Source organism: Pongo abelii, chromosome 4, assembly GCF_028885655.2.
Source record: "Pongo abelii isolate AG06213 chromosome 4, NHGRI_mPonAbe1-v2.0_pri, whole genome shotgun sequence".
Lineage (NCBI taxonomy): Eukaryota > Metazoa > Chordata > Mammalia > Primates > Hominidae > Pongo > Pongo abelii.
The window spans coordinates 164,712,231-164,730,212 of NC_071989.2; the positions used below are offsets into that span (position 1 = coordinate 164,712,231).

At 38.3% G+C, this 17,982-nt stretch overlaps 1 protein-coding gene across 16 annotated transcripts in view; it reads left to right on the forward strand.

Moving 5' to 3' along the window:
* SGCD (sarcoglycan delta) overlaps positions 1-17,982 on the forward strand; it is a 1,054,463-nt gene that overhangs the window by 310,302 nt on the left and 726,179 nt on the right. For 3 of the 16 annotated variants that reach the window (XM_063724346.1, XM_063724344.1, XM_063724349.1), the window contains exon 2: positions 11,372-11,427. The exons of the other annotated variants lie outside the window; for them this stretch is intronic. The gene's annotated coding sequence lies outside the window, so the exon portion shown is untranslated. The remainder of the gene's footprint in view (positions 1-11,371; positions 11,428-17,982) is intronic. 16 annotated transcript variants of the gene reach the window in all.

Consider the following 17,982-nt stretch of genomic DNA (forward strand, 5'->3'; position numbering starts at 1 on the left):
CTTTGCAGTTTTACCCAGATTCATTGGCTCATAGCACTCTTTATTCATGGAGCATCTTAGAGCACTACTATTCTATGGGCCTATTTTGATAAATATGAGATATTTTCTACATTTTCTTTCTCACTGCAGCTATAAACATCATATTTCCTAATCTCCTTGGTGGTATTATGTTGTATTATTTTGTTAACCTTTATTATAATGGAAATTGCTGTAAGTATGCTGTTTGCCACTCTGATTCTCAGAATAATCTCAATGTTGGCAAAGAGCACATTCAGAAAAGCAAAACACTGTTGGAATATAGCAGAAGTGATTCCTGAGTGACAAGAAAGAATTGCCATCTTGTGGTAGTTTTGTTCATGCTGTTTAAACATTCCATTGGCCCTTAATTTTAAAAGTATAGGAGATGAAAATATTATCACTTATGTGAAATAACAGCTGTCACCAAATTTCTTTGAGCCACAAGGTGACATCATTATCTATAAAGTGAGTGCCAGAAATGGTGGCTCTAGTCAGCTATTGTTAGATCAAATTTAGTTAGACTTTCAATTTACCAAAGAACAGTCACTGAATTATTGATAAATGCAAGGCTCATTGCCAGACTCTGAGGAAGATAGAAATATGCAATTTAGTACTGTGGGTGGTATGCAGCAAAAAATACTTGTTGTTAGAATGACAACAAATATCAGGCAACATATTTATTGAGAGTGTACTTTGTGCCCCGAATATAATGTTAGAGAGCAAGAAATGGACATTACAACAATTATCATCAATGTTACAGTGTATTGGAGACAATCAAATAATTACAGTTATGAGTATATGAAAACAACCTGAGATAAAGGTTCTGAGGGAAGTGGATGCATAAAATCTTATAACAAAGAGCCTGATGGATACTAGGGGTATGAGACTTAGTCTGACCTCTCAGGAGGAGAAGGAACCCCAGTCTTGGAACTGGTAGGGGACAAAGCCAGAATTTAAATTTATTTCTGTGTGACTTAATGTACTTTCATTTATACAAGTCCGTCTTTTTATATGAAAGCATTGTTTGAGCCCAAACTATTCAAGAATTTTGTCCTTGGGAAGGCTTAAATAAAATTTGTTAAGTTTAATTGTCAGCTTCCTGGTAGTATCAAGCCCAATTAACAACTGATACTGAGATTAATGTTACTTTGTCTTCCCTAGTGCCTGGGTTCTAGTCACGTTCCCCAGGTAAGCCCTTAGATCAGGCAGTTGTAAGAGAGTCCACAGATCATGGAATATGGGTCTTTGGGAAAAATCTGACTGATGGCTTACACCAGGAGTTGGGAAACTTTTTATGAAGGGCCACATAGTAAATATCTATTAGACATTGCCAGCCATGTCTCTGTCATGACTCAGCTCTGTCATTGTAGTGCAAAAATGATGAAAAATAATATGAATGAATTGGTGTTACTGTGTTTCAATAAAGCTTTACAAAATCAAGTGGCAGGCAGGACTTGGTCTATAGGTGATAGTTTGCAGACTGTTAGCTTAATCCACAATCCCTGAGTAACTTATTTTACCTGCTGTTAACCAGCAGTATTTTTTCTCAAATAAAGAAAGGCATTTTGGTGACATAACTTGGTATTTCAAACAGGGTTAGCAAATGCAAAACACCTTTAGGAATATCAGAAAAGATTTTTGGCTTTTTCAATCACAAACAATCCTTATTCCTAGTTGATATTCCAAACTCTTCTTCTGGTGTATTATCTATTTTAGGTATTTAAATCCAAGTTGGGCACCAAATTTCTAGAAAGGAAGATACTTTAAGACATCCCAGCTTCAACAACTTGGTATGAAGAAAGAGTTTAAAAGTGAATTTTGAATAAATGGAAGGGATTTCTGAGGACCTGCCCATGTGGGGACAAACAAAATGGAATAATGCCAATACAAATATGTCTCCTGCTCTACAACTCTTATGGATCTAACACTGATTCCAATTTTATTAGAATATGATGACAATTGAATAGCAGATAACATGATGAATTTTATTCTAGTCTTTTTTCCTTAGATGACAGGGGAGAGGGGGGTGGAAAATCACCTTTTAAAATGCTATACATTTCCCAGAAAACCTCACACATGGTAGGTACTCAATATGCTGACTATATATTAAAGAAAAAAAGAATCTATAAGTTACCTTGGGCAGTATGGCCATTTTCACGATATTGATTCTTCCTACCCATGAGCATGGAATGTTCTTCCATTTGTTTGTATCCTCTTTTATTTCATTGAGCAGTGGTTTATAGTTCTCGTTGAAGAGGTCCTTCACGTCCCTTGTAAGTTGGATTCCTAAGTATTTTATTCTCTTTGAAGCAATTGTGAATGGGAGTTATAGATTCAATGCCATCCCCATCAAGCTACCAATGACTTTCTTCACAGAATTGGAAAAAACTACTTTAAAGTTCATATGGAACCAAAAAAGAGCCCGCATCGCCAAGTCAGTCCTAAGCCAAAAGAACAAAGCTGGAGGCATCACGCTACCTGACTTCACACTATGCTACAAGGCTACAGTAACCAAAACAGCATGGTACTGGTACCAAAACAGAGATATAGATCAATGGAACAGAACAGAGCCCTCAGAAATAACGCCGCATATCTACAACTATCTGATCTTTGACAAACCTGACAAAAACAAGCAATGGGGAAAGGATTCCCTATTTAATAAATGGTGCTGGGAAAACTGGCTAGCCATATGTAGAAAGCTGAAACTGGATCCCTTCCTTACACCTTATACAAAAATTAATTCAAGGTGGATTAAAGACTTAAACGTTAGACCTAAAACCATAAAAACCCTAGAAGAAAACCTAGGCATTACCATTTAGGACATAGGCATGGGCAAGGAATTCATGTCTAAAACACCAAAAGCAATGGCAACAAAAGCCAAAATTGACAAATGGGATCTAATTAAGCTAAAGATCTTCTGCACAGCAAAAGAAACTACCATCAGAGTGAACAGGCAACCTACAAAATGGGAGAAAATTTTCGCAATCTACTAATCTGACAAAGGACTAATATCCAGAGTCTACAATGAACTCAAACAAATTTACAAGTAAAAAACAAACAGCCCCATCAAAAAGTGGGTGAAGGATATGAACAGACACTTCCTAAAAGAAGACATTTATGCAGCCAAAAGACATATGAAAAGATGCTCATCATCACTGGCCATCAGAGAAATGCAAATCAAAACCACAATGAGATACCATCTCTCACCAGTTAGAATGGTGATCATTAAAAAGTCAGGAAACAACAGGTGCTGGAGAGGATGTGGAGAAATAGGAACACTTTTACACTGTTGGTGGGACTGTAAACTGGTTCAACCATTGTGGAAGTCAGTGTGGTGATTCCTCAGGGATTTAGAACTAGAAATACCATTTGACCCAGCCATCCTATTACTGGGTATATACCCAAAGGACTATAAATCATGCTGCTATAAAGACACATGCACACATATGTTTATTGCGGCACCATTCACAATAGCAAAGACTTGGAACCAACCCAAATGTCCAACCATGATAGACTGGATTAAGATAATGTGGCACGTATACACCATGGAATACTATGCAGCCATAAAAAATGATGAGTTCATGTCATTTGTAGGGACATGGATGAAATTGGAAATCATCATTCTCAGTAAACTATCACAAGGACAAAAAACCAAACACTGCATGTTCTCACTCATAGATGGGAATTGAACAATGAGAACACATGGACACAGGAAGGGGAACATCACACTCTGTGGACTGTTGTGGGGTGGGGGGAGGGGGGAGGGATAGCATTAGGAGATATACCTAATGCTAAATGACGAGTTAATGGGTGCAGCACACCAACATGGCACATGTATACATATGTAACTAACCTGCACATTGTGCACATGTACCCTAAAACTTAAAGTATAATAATAATAATAATAAAAATTTCATTAAAGAATGAATGAAAAAAAAAGAAAAAAAGAATGAATGATCAAATGAGGGCTAAGACAGATGTTACATTATTTTGTATAGTACATCAGTCTACATTCAACATTTCAGGTTAAAAGGAAATAATTCTACTGCTACTTAATATTAAAATATTTATTTGATAATAAATTTGGCTAATTGTCATTAATAGTGTGTGATATAATGTTAAGATTAAGGCACTGGCAAGTTCAGTTTCTGGTGAGTGCCCGGTCTTTGCTTCCAAGATGGTGCCTTAAACACTGTGTACTCATATGGCAGAAGGTGGAAGAACAAAAATGGGTGGACTCTGTGTGAAGCTTCTTTAATAAGATGTGAATCCCCTTCCTAAAGGTCCCACCTTACATCCTAAAGCTCCTGCCTTTTAAAACTATCACAATGGCAATTAAGTTTCAACATAGGAATTTTGGAGCACTTCAGCTGATAGCACTCTCTCTAAAGGCAATGGATTTTTACTTCAACATCTTCTGAATCTTGTGCTGTTTCTGGGTTCATTGACTATCATTGTTAGTCATAATGGCAGTATCGAAGACAGAGTAGAATGTGCGTTCAGCCCGGAAATAGCCCTTGCACATGACTCTATGTTTCTTTTTCTAAAATCAGCTGGTTTTCTTATGGTTTACCTTTTTTCAGTTCAAAAATAAATAGAGAATAATTTAGTAAAGAGCATACACTTTCTAGAGTTAGCCTGAACTGAATTAAAATCAGACTCCTCGAATTAGTCACTTTGTGAACTTGGGCCAGTTATTTACCCTCTAATATCTCAGTTTCTTCCTGTGTAAAATGATAGCAATAATTTTTAGCTCAGAGTTGTGATGATGATGAAATTAGCGATCTTAATGTTCTACCTTAATGAATACTGAAAAATCTGCATGGTATATAGGAATTGGTCAATAATTGCTTGCTATGATGATAAGGATAGTGAGTTCCATCAGTCAGAATATTGTTTTTGATTTTCCTATGCTTCTGTATGTAATGAAGGCAGTGATCCTAGATGAGCCATTAAAATATTTGTACCACACATTATGAGGAAGTTATGGAGAAAATTTTTTCTTTGAAAGAGATTTAATATTTTCTCTGACTCACAAAATAAAAATTTAATAATCATCTTTCACAAAGAAGAGAATACAGCATGTCATCTGAACCTACTGTTGCTTGTCAAAGAAAGATTTTTAATGTTAATATTATTAATTAAAAGACATACCGCTCAGCACGAACTCACAAACTGTATCTGCTGCTTGTTTAATACACTTTAAGTGTGTGTATGCTGGAGGAAATTTGGGGAAAATTATGAACAAAATCAAACATTTTTCATCTAGCTTTTAGGCTTTTATGTTTTTTTTAGAGTGCAATTAGAGAATTAATTTATTAAGGTCACCATTCTCAACCTCATCATCTGCTTTGAATTTGAATACAAACAGGTTCTGCATGAGTAGTGTCTGATATAATGTTAATCAAGAAAATGCTGTGTTTAACTGAATATGAAACAGATATAAGCACAGATTCTGTCTAATGGATTAATAATATAAACAAGGTTGAGGACTAAGTAACAGAAAATGGATTCAAATACATTTTCAGAATCTGTAGTAATAGAGTTTTATGGTTATTTTTCTGTAATCAGGAATCTATAGTTAATGGGATAGAATGACACTGACACACACACACACACAAACACACACACACATACACAAACACACTCACTCACCCTTATAGTTGTCTTGTCATCCGTCCATTCATTCATTCAAGATATACTTGTGGGGCCTGTTTTGCATGACAAGCCCTGGAGATACTGTAGTAACCAAGATAGATGTGATCTTTATCCTCACTCTCTAGCTTGCCCTCTAACATGAGAAGATGCTTAGTATCAGGAGAATGAAGTCCAGGGTTGTATGGGCATATTCGGCTGCCAATTCAATTATCTTCTCTCAGAAACAGAATTTAGAAGCCAGCCAGGGAGTAATAAACTAGCAGGAAAAATAGAGAAGAGACCAAGCAATGATCACTGAACTAACAAAAAGAACAAGTGATGGACCATTTCCAATTTCTGTTCAATATCTGTCTTCTACCTCCAGATCTGTTCTCTAGGGCTCTGGCTATGCCAACACAGAATTTTTTTTTAATTTCGCTTTACCTAATCTTTTAAAAAATTTGTATTGACAATATTTTGTTCATATAGCTTCACTGCTTAGAAACTTACAGCCTCTTTTCTCTCTGTCTCCAAATCCTGTCTACTCATTAAGCAGCCTTTCTTCCCCCAGAAAGCCTTCGCCAAGCCCTCCAGCCCTCATAAACCTACCTCCCTCACCTCCCAATTTCCCACACTGAATGGGCCACGTCACATAATTTTGTGCTCAGCTACTAGTTAAGGTAACGGATGCTTAGTTACATTCTACTTTATGTCTTTAGTTTTCTGTTCATTAACCAATACAGGGAAGGGAGAATAGGAATGAGCTAGAGTGCTTGCTTTCAAGGAGCTTACTATTGATTAGGGGTGATATGTAATATATGCAAATTACCATGGTTGAATTGTGTTCCCCAAAAAGATATGTTGAAGTCCTATCCTGTAGAATCTAAGAATGTGACCTTATTTGGAAATAGGGTCTTTGCAGATGTAATCAAGTTAAGATGAGGTCATATTGGGTTAGAGTGAGTCCTAATCCAATAATGGCTTAATAATGTTCTTATAAGAGACCCATAGTCATAGGGAAAATGCCAGGTGACAGCAGAGGCAGAGATGAGAGTGGCATGTCTACAAGCCAAGGAACAGCAAGGATTGCTGGCAGCACCAGATGCTAAGAGAAAGGGGAGGCCCTGCCAACACACCAACACCTTCATTCCAGACTTCTAGCCTCTAGAACTGTGAGAAAATAAAGTTCTGTTATTTTTAATCCCCTAGTTTATGGTCATTTGTTATGGCAGCCCTAGTAAACTAAACATTGTGGTGATACCAAGGAAATGAATGGGGGAAAGAATGGGTGAGTTGAATGGTTTGGTTGTTCTGAGAAGGAAGTAGTCATTTCCATAGGGGGTTGTGGGCCTATTGAGAGAAGTTTCATGGGTGGGCCCTGGGTCTTGAGAGTGAGCAGGGTTGGGACATCTAAGATGCAAAGGAAGAAGAAATTACATGTAGCTTTGGGAAATAGTGCAAATAAAGGTACAGATAGTGAAAATAGAAACACACATAGGATATACCATGGATTGTGTCTGGGGAGAATTACATGCTTTAGTTGTACTAGCATGCTGAGTGAAAAAAAGTAGGGAAGATGAGCCTGAAAAAGTAGATTGGTGCTAGACCATGGGCAGAAGGCCTCCAGGAGCAACATAAGAAAATCTGTCACCATCTACTCAGTAACCAGAGACAAGTGGGGGATACGCAGTGACAGAAGCTTATGTGCTTTGGGGAGACTGATCTGCCAGTATTGTACAGAGCAGAAGTTCTCCAGCTGACATGCACATCAGAATCCCCTAGAAGGCTTTTTATGACACAGATTCCTGTGCTCCATCCTTGGAGTTTCTGATTCAGTTGCTGTTGGTCAAGGATCCAAGAATGTGCATTTCTAACAAGTTCTCAGGTGATATTGATGCTGCTAATCTGAGAACCACTCTTTGAGAACCACTGATGTAGACAGACAGGAACTTGAAAATGAGACAAGAGGCCTAGAAACCCTTTGGAATGTAATACAGTGAGCAGGGAGAAGAGAAACATGAACTGGAGGAGGAGGAGTGGCAGTGGGAATGATGGAGAAAGAGCTTCCCACCAGGCAGGACTTGGCATCTCATCGAATGTAAAGGCTGCTTGAGACAGAAGGCAAAAATTATTCCAGATTTTTGACTCTAGGAGGTTATTGTAAGGTTTGCCTTTCATTTCTTGTGTGTTAGTCTTATTATTCTTATCAAATTAAAAACTCCCTGAGGATAATGTCCATATTATTTGACAGGCTTACATAGTCTAAAACTTACTTCTTTGTATTTGGCATAATAATAGCCAAGATTTATCAAGTATATGATGTATGTCAGGCATTTTGCACGGATTACCTAGTTTAAACTTCAGCACCAATCTGTGAGTTGAATATTATTGTTTGCTTTATAGAGAGGGAGAGTTGAATAATTCAGCTGGGCCACACAGTAACCAAGGGGCTTAACCAAGATTTGAACCAAGTGGTCTGATTCCAGGGCCCAAGTCCTAATGCCTACATTATGGCACCTCATTACTGAAGAGCTAGGTGCTTATTAGGTGCTAAGTCATTATATCAATTTATATTATATGATGAGTCATAGCCATAGAGGAAAATTAGATGATATAGATAGATAATCATAAAAATAAGCTTACCTATAAATCTACTATTCAGTGAGAATCACTGCTTACATATCAGTGTGTATCTCTTCAGGTTTCCTTCTAGGCCTGCATATGAACACATGTATAGATCACACTATATGGCTTATGCTTGTTTTATAACTTAAAATAAAAAAAAAACTAACAGTATCGTGAACAATTTTCTTGTCAATAAACATACTTCTACAATATCTATGTTAATGGTGATTTGTTTTTCTATTTTATGACTATGCTATAATTTATTTAACTCTTCTTGTTTAGTTAGGCATCTAGAAATATGCCCTGACATTGAGACTCACTCTGTCTATGGGTTGGATTCTTTTTTGTTTTTTTAACTCTTTGAGTCTTATTCAAATTTATTTCTGGCTTGAAATGAATCAACTTTTAGATACATTGTCAATCGAAGGGTAAAAGAGTGTTTAATGGCCGGGTGCGGTGGCTCACACCTGTAATCCCAGCACTTTGGGAGGCCAAGGCAGGCAGATCACAAGGTCAGGAGATCGAAACCATCCTGGCTAACACGGTGAAAACCCGTCTCTACTAAATATACAAAACATTAGCTGGGCGTGGTGGCAGGCGCCTGTATTCTCAGCTACTAGGGAGGCTGGGGCAGGAGAATGGCATGAACCCTGGAGGCGGAGTTTGCAGTGAGCCGAGATCATGCCACTGCACTCCAGCCTGGGCGACAGAGTGAGACTCTGTTTCAAAAAAAAAAAAGAGTGTTTAATCCCCAAATACACCTAGCACCAGGCAGAAGCTCAAATTTGGGGCATGGCTCAGTGACTCACATCTGTAATTGTAGCACTTTGGGAAGTTAAGGCAGGAGGATCTCTTAAGCCCAGGAGTTTGTGACCAGCCTGGACAACATAGGGAGACCCTATCTCTACACAAAAATTAAAATAAAAACATTAGCCAGGTATAGTGGCACACACCTGTGATCCCAGTTACTCAGGGGGCTGAGGCAGGAAGATCATTTGAGCCTTGGAGGTCAAAGCTGCAGTGAGCTGTAATCACACCACCATACTCCAGCCTGGGAGACAGAGTGAGACATCGTCTCAAAAATAATAAAATTAAAAATAGAATACCTTATAAAAAACAAAAAAAAAGCTCAAATTTGTCTGTTTCTTCATTCTATGGTACTTGTTGAGATCCTTGTGAATTGATATCTTCAGGAACCATGGCCTCCTGAACCAAACTTCAACAAATCTAACAATTAAAAAAATTTGTAATATATTTAGGGGATACAAGTGCAGGTTTCTTACATACATATATTGCATAATAGTAAGGTTTGTGCTTCTAGCGTACCCGTCACCCAAATAGTGAACACTGTACTTAATAAGTAATTTTTTAGCCCTCACCCTCTTCCCACCCTCTCGCCTTTTGGAGTCCCCGGTGTCTATTGTTTCCTTCTATATGTCTGTGTGTACCCACTGTTTTGTCCCCACTTATAAGTGAGAACATGCAGTATTTGACTTTCTGTTTCTGAGTTATCTCACTGAGGGTAAGTGAAATAAGAATCCATGGATGAATTCTTAACCTGAAGTGTAGACCTTGAACTTGGAATTTGTTGGAAGTAATAAAAGTCATCCAGTTAAACTCTCCTCTTCAGTGGAGGTGAAAGCCAAGGCCCAGGGAGGTAAAGTAGCTTTCTCACATTTGCAAATTAGAAACTAAGACTATTGTTTGCTCCCTCAACCATTTAACAAATATTAGGGAGGGCATACTATGTGCAATGAATGTCCTTTTCTGTGTGCAGGGAATACAGCAGTGACCAAAATAGACCAAAGACCCTGCCATCACTGGAGTGAGCATATGGTGGGGGTTACTCCTAACCTCTTTTTACTGGCTCACATTGCCCATTTTTGCACTTAATTTTTTATATCAAAGATGCCAGCCAAATCAAACTGTTCAATGCAAGACACAATCTTTTCCTCACCGACTTTCTACCAAGGGAAAACTGTCTTGCTAACCAAAATGAACTGCTGTAATACCCTCCAGGGATATTTTTCATCCACTGCCCAGAGGTATTTAGGTATGCCCTGCCAATTTTTAATAGTCCCCCTCTCCTACCCCACTCCTCACACTTGAAGAAACACTTTTTGTCTCCTGCAAAAGACTCCAGTCAAGCAGAAGAATGCTTTCTTTCGTTTTTCCATGAGCCACCCACAGCTGAAAGATATGCAGGTATTTCCAGCAGTGATGGAGCTGCATTTAGGATCCAGATCCAAGGGATTTGCTCTGAATTCTGTCTTTCCTTATTCTGATGAACCTTCCTCCACCAAACCTTTTGAAAACATTTCATTAATTAGTGCGAGTCTAGATTTGGACTCTGAAGTATAAAGTACCAGAAGATATATTTTCATCATTACATGAAATCAGGTCATGTAATTAGGTGCCAGAACAATGAAGCTTCAAAGCTTTCCTTTCCTACATATGAATGTGGCCATTTAGCTTTCCTAAATCTTGTTATCTTCATCTGTAAAAGAGGGCTAACCATCCGTAGTTCATATAACTCTGTACTTCTTTGTAATAGCACTTACTATAATCAATTGTGTCTTATGTGATTTTGCTAAGTGACCAGTTATTCTCCTTCCCCCAGTACTGAGAAAGTTATTCCCAGGATGTGAAATTTCCAGTACAAAAACCAGGAAAGTTCGAGGGAAGTCAGAATTAGTTGGTCATGTGAAATTATGCAATAAACATTAAGAAACTGTTCAAGATGTGTCTCACCCACTAGATTTCATCCTTCATGCAAGCAGGAACTATGTTTGTCTTGGTGTAAGTACAGTGCCTCATGCATAGTAAGCACTTAGTCAATATTTGTTGGATAAATGTGTCATAGGATCCAATGAAAACTACTTTAGTTAAAATGTGTAGTTCAGAGCATAGCATATTGTAAATGCTTAGTAAATGTAAGCAAGTTTTGTAATTTTGTGAACACCTTCTAATCTCATAGTTTTTGGCAATTTTTATAATACATAAATACCTTCTACATGCTTTCAATGTAAGTTTCGTAAGGCGATTAGTGAGATATAATGGATACCATTAGATAACCATTCTGTTATTTCAGGAATCAAGGCACTTCAAAGGAATTTAATCCTAAGGTGTTTCTTAAAGTTTTCCTTGGTGAGTCTTTCTGTTTGTTTTTCTACTTTGAAATGCTAATATTGTTCCCTTTTGTTTTGTGCATTTTAAAGTTTGGGGTTGAATTCTACCATCTACTAGTGCAACTTTAACCTGCTGCCAAAGCCTTAACAGGTGCTTAAAGCAGTAATTTTGTCTGCCCGAAGAGTGGAATAGGGCCAGTCATGGTGGCTCATGCCTTTAACCAGCACTTTGGAGGCTGTGGCGGGAGGATCACTTGAGGCCAAGTGTTCAATACTAGCATGGGCAACGTAGCAAAACCCTGTCTCTACAAAAGAAAAATAAAAACATTAGCCAGGTATGGTGGTACATGCCTGTACTTGCAGTTACTCAGAAGGCTGAGGTGGGAGAATCACTTGAACATAGATGTTTGAGGCTACAGTGAGCCATGATTGTGCCACTGAACTCTAGCTTGGACAATAGAGGGAGACCCTGTCTCAAAAAAATAAATAAAAATAATAAAAACAAGAGTAGAATGGGGTGGCTATTTAGGTGGTTCTCTAATGGCAGAGGAGAAATGTAATTTGCCTTTCTATAATCCAATAAAATGGATTGTAAAGTGACTACTTCCTGTTAACTTCCATTAGACATGTTTCTGTGAATTATATTTAACCCATCTTCATTCTTGGAATAAGATCAGAGAAGGAACACAAAGTGATAATCTTGAAGCATAGCATTTTGGTGAGCAAAGTATCAAAATGGTGTTAGGAATAGTGATACCATCATAAGAAAAATGGCAGAACTGCTTTAACTCTAAGAAATATTTTTTTTAGAAGAATAGGGAAGCTGTTAGTTATATCGCAGCTATATAGTTATATACATGCTGGACACAAGAATGTGCTTTCACCTATATTATCTCATTTAAATCCTTTAAAGGCTTTTGTGATGAGGTTTCATGATCTCAGATAGACCAGGGCTTAGGGAAGCTAAATAAGCTGTTATAATTTACAGAGCTAGCTAATCACAGAATTGAGATTGTCACTAAATGAAACTTGAGTCTGCCTGCCTGGTGGGCTGAAAAAGCCAAACACTGTCACCCAAATTTGCAGTGAGAGGTCACAGATACTTGTACAGCAGGTGCCAAGCAAGGAGAATCAAGTGGCTAACACTTAAGATCCAAACTCCTCGATGGCTTACAAGCAGATTTTTTAAAGGCAGGGTTACATTTCAGGAAAGCAGAAGTTTCAGGCAAAATCATCAGCAGAAAGAAATGTTCAGGTCTGTCCTGTAAGCAAGACTCTTTCCAGGCTCCTCAGGAAGAAATTTAAAACAAAGAATGACAGTCAGATCTCAGTCCTCATTTTCCCCTTATCTAAGGTCTATGGGAAAGCACTAGGCATTTTCCATCTGATGAGGGTTGAGGTTTCTGAAAGACAACTCAGAGACATAAGTCAAGATGCTACCTTTTGTTTCTTTAGAGAACAAAACATCTTGAGACTCTAACTTACTTGGGTTACTGTTATTTAAACTTTTTTTACTTTCTTGCTTCATGGGTTATTTATTCCCTTCCTCAATTGCTGGTAACAGGGCTAGCTAGGTGCCTGGAATTTCCCTTGGAGGGACTCAAATTTTCCTTTATTTCCATACTTGGTGGGGCCTGGTAGGTCCCTAAGAGTGGCTCATACTCTGTCTTAAGATTTGGAACCACATATGCTTCACCCCAGAGCACATGTTTCTCCTGCTACGTCACACTGCAGTTATTTGTTTAATAAATATATACCAAGCTTTTTCCTGCCAAGGTCTTTGCCAAGCACTAGTGATTCAGGGTAGAGTAAAACAGACATGCAGAACCTGTCCTCATGCCACTTACAGTTTACTGGAGAGCTGGAAATTGATCAAATTGTGTCTCAGTGTCCCCATGGTTTTGTTTTGAAGACTGAATGAGAGGTGTAGTGCTTGGCATATGTAGAGAGTGCTCAGTAATTTTTAGCTGATATTATTTTTATTAAATTACAACACAGACATGTAATTACAAATTTTATTACTTGCTATGAAGGAAAAACATGGAATTGTAAAAGTAGATGACGGAGGACCAGGTCTATTCTGGGAGGTAGGTAAAAGCTTCCCTGAGAAAGGCAAAAGAAGCTGGGGACAAGGAGCCATCTGAGCAGCAGGAGTGGCATGTGCAAAGGCCCTGAGGCAGAAGGGAACACTGTGTGTTCAAAGCAGTGACAGCAAGTGTGATGGAGCTGATAAAACAGTGCAGCTGCAGTCATTTTCTCCTCAATGTTTTCCTCAGTCCCAGGCATTTCTTCACATCTTTGCATTCCCATGATGGCACCTGCACAGTTCTCAGGTCCTAATTCCCTAAACTCTGTAAGTGGGCAATTTGGCCTGTCAAATTGACCTAAAATGAAAGTTACCTACACAAAGTTATTTAGGACACATAAAACATCTTGCATCTGTTGTGTTCCATCTTTAAAGATTCCACCCATAGATTAGGTAGCTTGTTGATGGCTGTGATTTAAATTCAGGAAGATGGCTCTGTCTACAAGATAAAAGATAATTGGGAATGAGTCATTGTCTTTTTAAAGAACAGTGAGGTCTAGAAAATTTGCAGACACAGGTCTTGCACGTATTAATTCCCTACCAATATAGACAGACTAGGCTATCTAGAAAGAAATTCCCTGAGGTTATTAAAGACCAAAGGTAATCATGCTAAAAAAGCTCTTTGAAGAAACATAATACTTATCATGTCAATATAATATATTGCATCTGTAGTAGCTACAGGGTGCAGGGAGAAGGCAAAAATGCAGGCAATGAATAGAACAAATAAAGTTTGAGGAGAGTCAAAGGTTAATGAGCCTCCTAAAAAGAAAACTGGATAGGACACAAGGCTTCCCGTAACTGTCCTATCTTAAACTTCTTTCATATCTGATATGTGGATTATTCTGGATCTGGTGGAGTGAAGATGGGTGTAGAGACCAGGGAAATTGCCTTTTTTGTAAAACCTAGAGCTGGTGGAGAACTTCAAATCATTAGGCCAATGAGAAAGCATCCTTCCCTGAAATTCATATCCTCAGCCAATCATGAGAAGGCATTAGATAGATCCTAAGGCAGGGAAACATTCTACAAAACACCTCACCAGTACTTTTCAAAAGTATCAAGGTCATGAAAGACAGGGAAAGAGGAAGAGACTGTCATAGATTGAGGGAGACTAAGGAGACCTGACAACAAATTGCAATGGGATAGCATAAAGTGTGTCCTGGAACAGAAAAAAAAATCAATGACATCTGAAAAAAAGTCTATAATGTAGTGAATAGTATTATGCCAATGTTAATTTCTCATCTTTCATGAGTGCACCATGGCTATATAAGATGTTGATCTTAGGGAAAATTATTAGGATGCAATACATACAGGAACTCTGTACTGTATTTGCAACTTTCCTGCAAATCTAAAATTATTTCAAAATAAAAAGTAAAAAAAATGGCTCCCACACAATAAAAAAGAAAATGACGAAAGCTTTCTCTTTACGAGTCAAGAAAGCAAAATTTACAGAGGCAACATGGCTACATAAAGCCTTACTTTGTTCCTTACTTTGTTAGATGGGGAATATGGGGATAAACAGCCTTTCTTCCCTGGGGATCTTTGCACTGTGTTTCTAGAAAAGGCGCAGAAGAACCTACAAAGGGCTCTTTCTCCCATACCACACATTGAGGCTGTTTTAATTTTTTTCCTATCTAACGTTGTTTTTACAAATATGCAAAGTGGTATATATTAGGTAAAAGGCAAAATCCTAAGCAGGGCCTACAAAACCCTGCTCGGTTTGGCCTCTGACCATGTCACCAGGGCCACCTGCTTGCTCGCTCTTCAATTCAGACAACCTCATCTTCCCCCTAGGAACAGAAATATCCCTTTCCTGCTTCAGGACCTTTTTATCAAGGTGGCATCCCAGTCCCCATATACATAAAGACATTTGGGTTCTATCCTAGGTCAACTTCCTTTAAGAAGCCCTCCTTTATGACCCACTCCACCACCTAGCCCTAAGAACCAATAAGACCATTTAGTTTTTGCTCCTGTCATACCCTATGCCTCTCTAGTGAATCACCAGCACACTTAGTTCTACATGTTCACTTTTTACCTTCTGCAACATGCTATTAATATATGCATTTCTAACTGACAATATTGATTTTCAATTGTTAAAGAAAATTTCAAATACTGTTTGCTGTTTTTATCTCTGTATGCCCCCACCCAGACCCCTGAGCATCCTGCATCAAAATTAAAGGCAACATCCTTCATTGACAAGGAAAGGAGCAAGCTCCTTGGGAGCTTTTGTTTTTGCATGATGGTATCTAAGCATGTGCTCTTTCTCACAAATTTATGGCTGGATTGCTAGGGTCTAATAAAGTACAGGCACATGGTAGATATTTAAACTATCTGTTGAATAAAATAATAGACTGAAAACTAGACAATTGAAACATTTGTCTGAAAATCAACTGAGCAGTTAAGGAAAAGCAACACTTGGAAATCTAACTTACCTAGACTTAAAGAATTGTATGTTTTCTCATTTCAGCTTTTATACCTTGCAGGGTATCCAGTGAAGCTCCTTTTACTACCGAGAGAGTAGTTTCCTTTTTCTGTTTCAGCATCATGAAAGAGAAAGAGAAGTAACATATCGTGGGAGATATATTTGCAGAAAAGCTTCAGTTGGCTCTTGTGATGACTCCTGTATAAAAGAAAAAAAATCCTCTAAACTGCTCTAGAAATGAAAGAGATTGATGTGCAGTCTCTTCAAATTCTTCTGAATGGTGCACTGTGAAGATAAGTTACAGTGAGTGTCAGGCCATTTGTAGGAGCAGCGGGTTCCACACAAGGAGTTTTATGGGGGAGAGAGTAGCTAAAAGTGGAGCTCCAAGACAATGGAGGTTAGCAAAGAGCTGTCATCCAGCTTCTGACATAGGTTTATACTGACCAATGGCAAAAGCATGAAGTGATACAGAGGTAAGCACTGTATAAATATAATCATTATCGTCATCACCATCATCATTATCATCATCGTTATCATCATCACCATCGTCATTGGTGTTTCACCCCTTGCATATTCCTTTTACACTAAGCAGACCATTTGCTAGATAATTTTATGGGGATTTTATATAGCACTACTGTGCTACAGCCAGAGGAGGATTTACTGATGAAGCTTAAGCCTTGGCATCTTCGACAAGCAGGAGCCCCTTCCAAGAATGTCCACTATATTTTGTGTGTATAATTTTATATTCTGTTTCTTAAAGACCATCCCACAAATTGTGTAAGCTTCCAGACCCACAAAATCTGGATCTGCCCCTGATTATAATTATCCAGTAGAGGAACTCAAAAATACCATCGTGGAGTACACAACAAGCCAGATGACACGTGTTTTTATGCTTTAGGGCAGCCAGCACTACTAGCACACTGCATACCAAGTAGAAACTGATTAGATCCTTGTTGAATTAAAATCGGTGAGTATGAGAAAGCCACCACTTTCCACTCTTCTGCATTTGCTGTCGGAGCAAATGAATTCATAGACCTAGATGGTGTGGTGTAGTGTTTAGGATCTCTCATCCAGCTGTTTGTGACCCTCCCATGAGTGTGGGCAGATGCGTGCCTTCATTTCCATTTAGATGACATTTTTCATTAATCTCTTATAATGGGGCATCTACTATTAAGTCTTGCATCAAATTATTTTAGGGCTTTGAACATCCTCTACTGAATCTAGTGCCATCCTGATAGAGCTTGGCCCAATGATGTGTAAGCCTCTAATTTAGGAATGTACTGGCTGAAGGCCCATTTTGATTTTATAGTAGCCTATTAATAAAACATCATCAGATTTAGAATCTCAGTTTAAAAAAAGTAAACTTCTTGGGATTTTTCTATTATTGTTTTGATGCATAAACTGTGATGTTCTGTGTTTCCTTCTGAAGTATATTTGAAATAGTGTTTTTTTCCAGTATCCTTCCCAGCACCAGCTCAATGTCAGGACTTATAAAAGCATTATCAGATGTGTATCTAGAGGCATATCATACCAATTTTCCCTCTGTAAGTTATAAACCAATTGAAAAGTCAACACAGGCCTCACAGATAAGCAGAGCTGGTAAAGATGGCCTAGGCCAACAGCACCTCTGAATCAGGTTGACTTATCCACAGTGTAGCGTGCTGAGCCCCAGAATGGGTTGATTGCTTTGTACTTCGGTCCAGTTCCTTCCTTACTGGGAAGATTATCCCATTCTCCTCATTTGCGCATGGAAGAATGAGGAAGGATAGGAGCAAAGGTAGAAATTTTTTTCCGATACTTCCGAAAGGCAGACACTGTTATTTAGTAGGGAAGGGTAGAAATATCAGAAGAGAGATGGTAGAGAGGAGGGGCTGAAGGAAGAATGTTCTGCCTAAAGTAGAGATCGAGTTTTTTAATTGATTTTCAACAGGATTGAAGTTATTCATTTGTCATTCATCCATCAACCATTTATTGAGTACCTATTATGTAAACAACTCTAGACTCTGTGTATCTTTTCACAACTGTGTGAAAGATACACACTTGAACAGGGAGTGCTCTCTATAAAATGA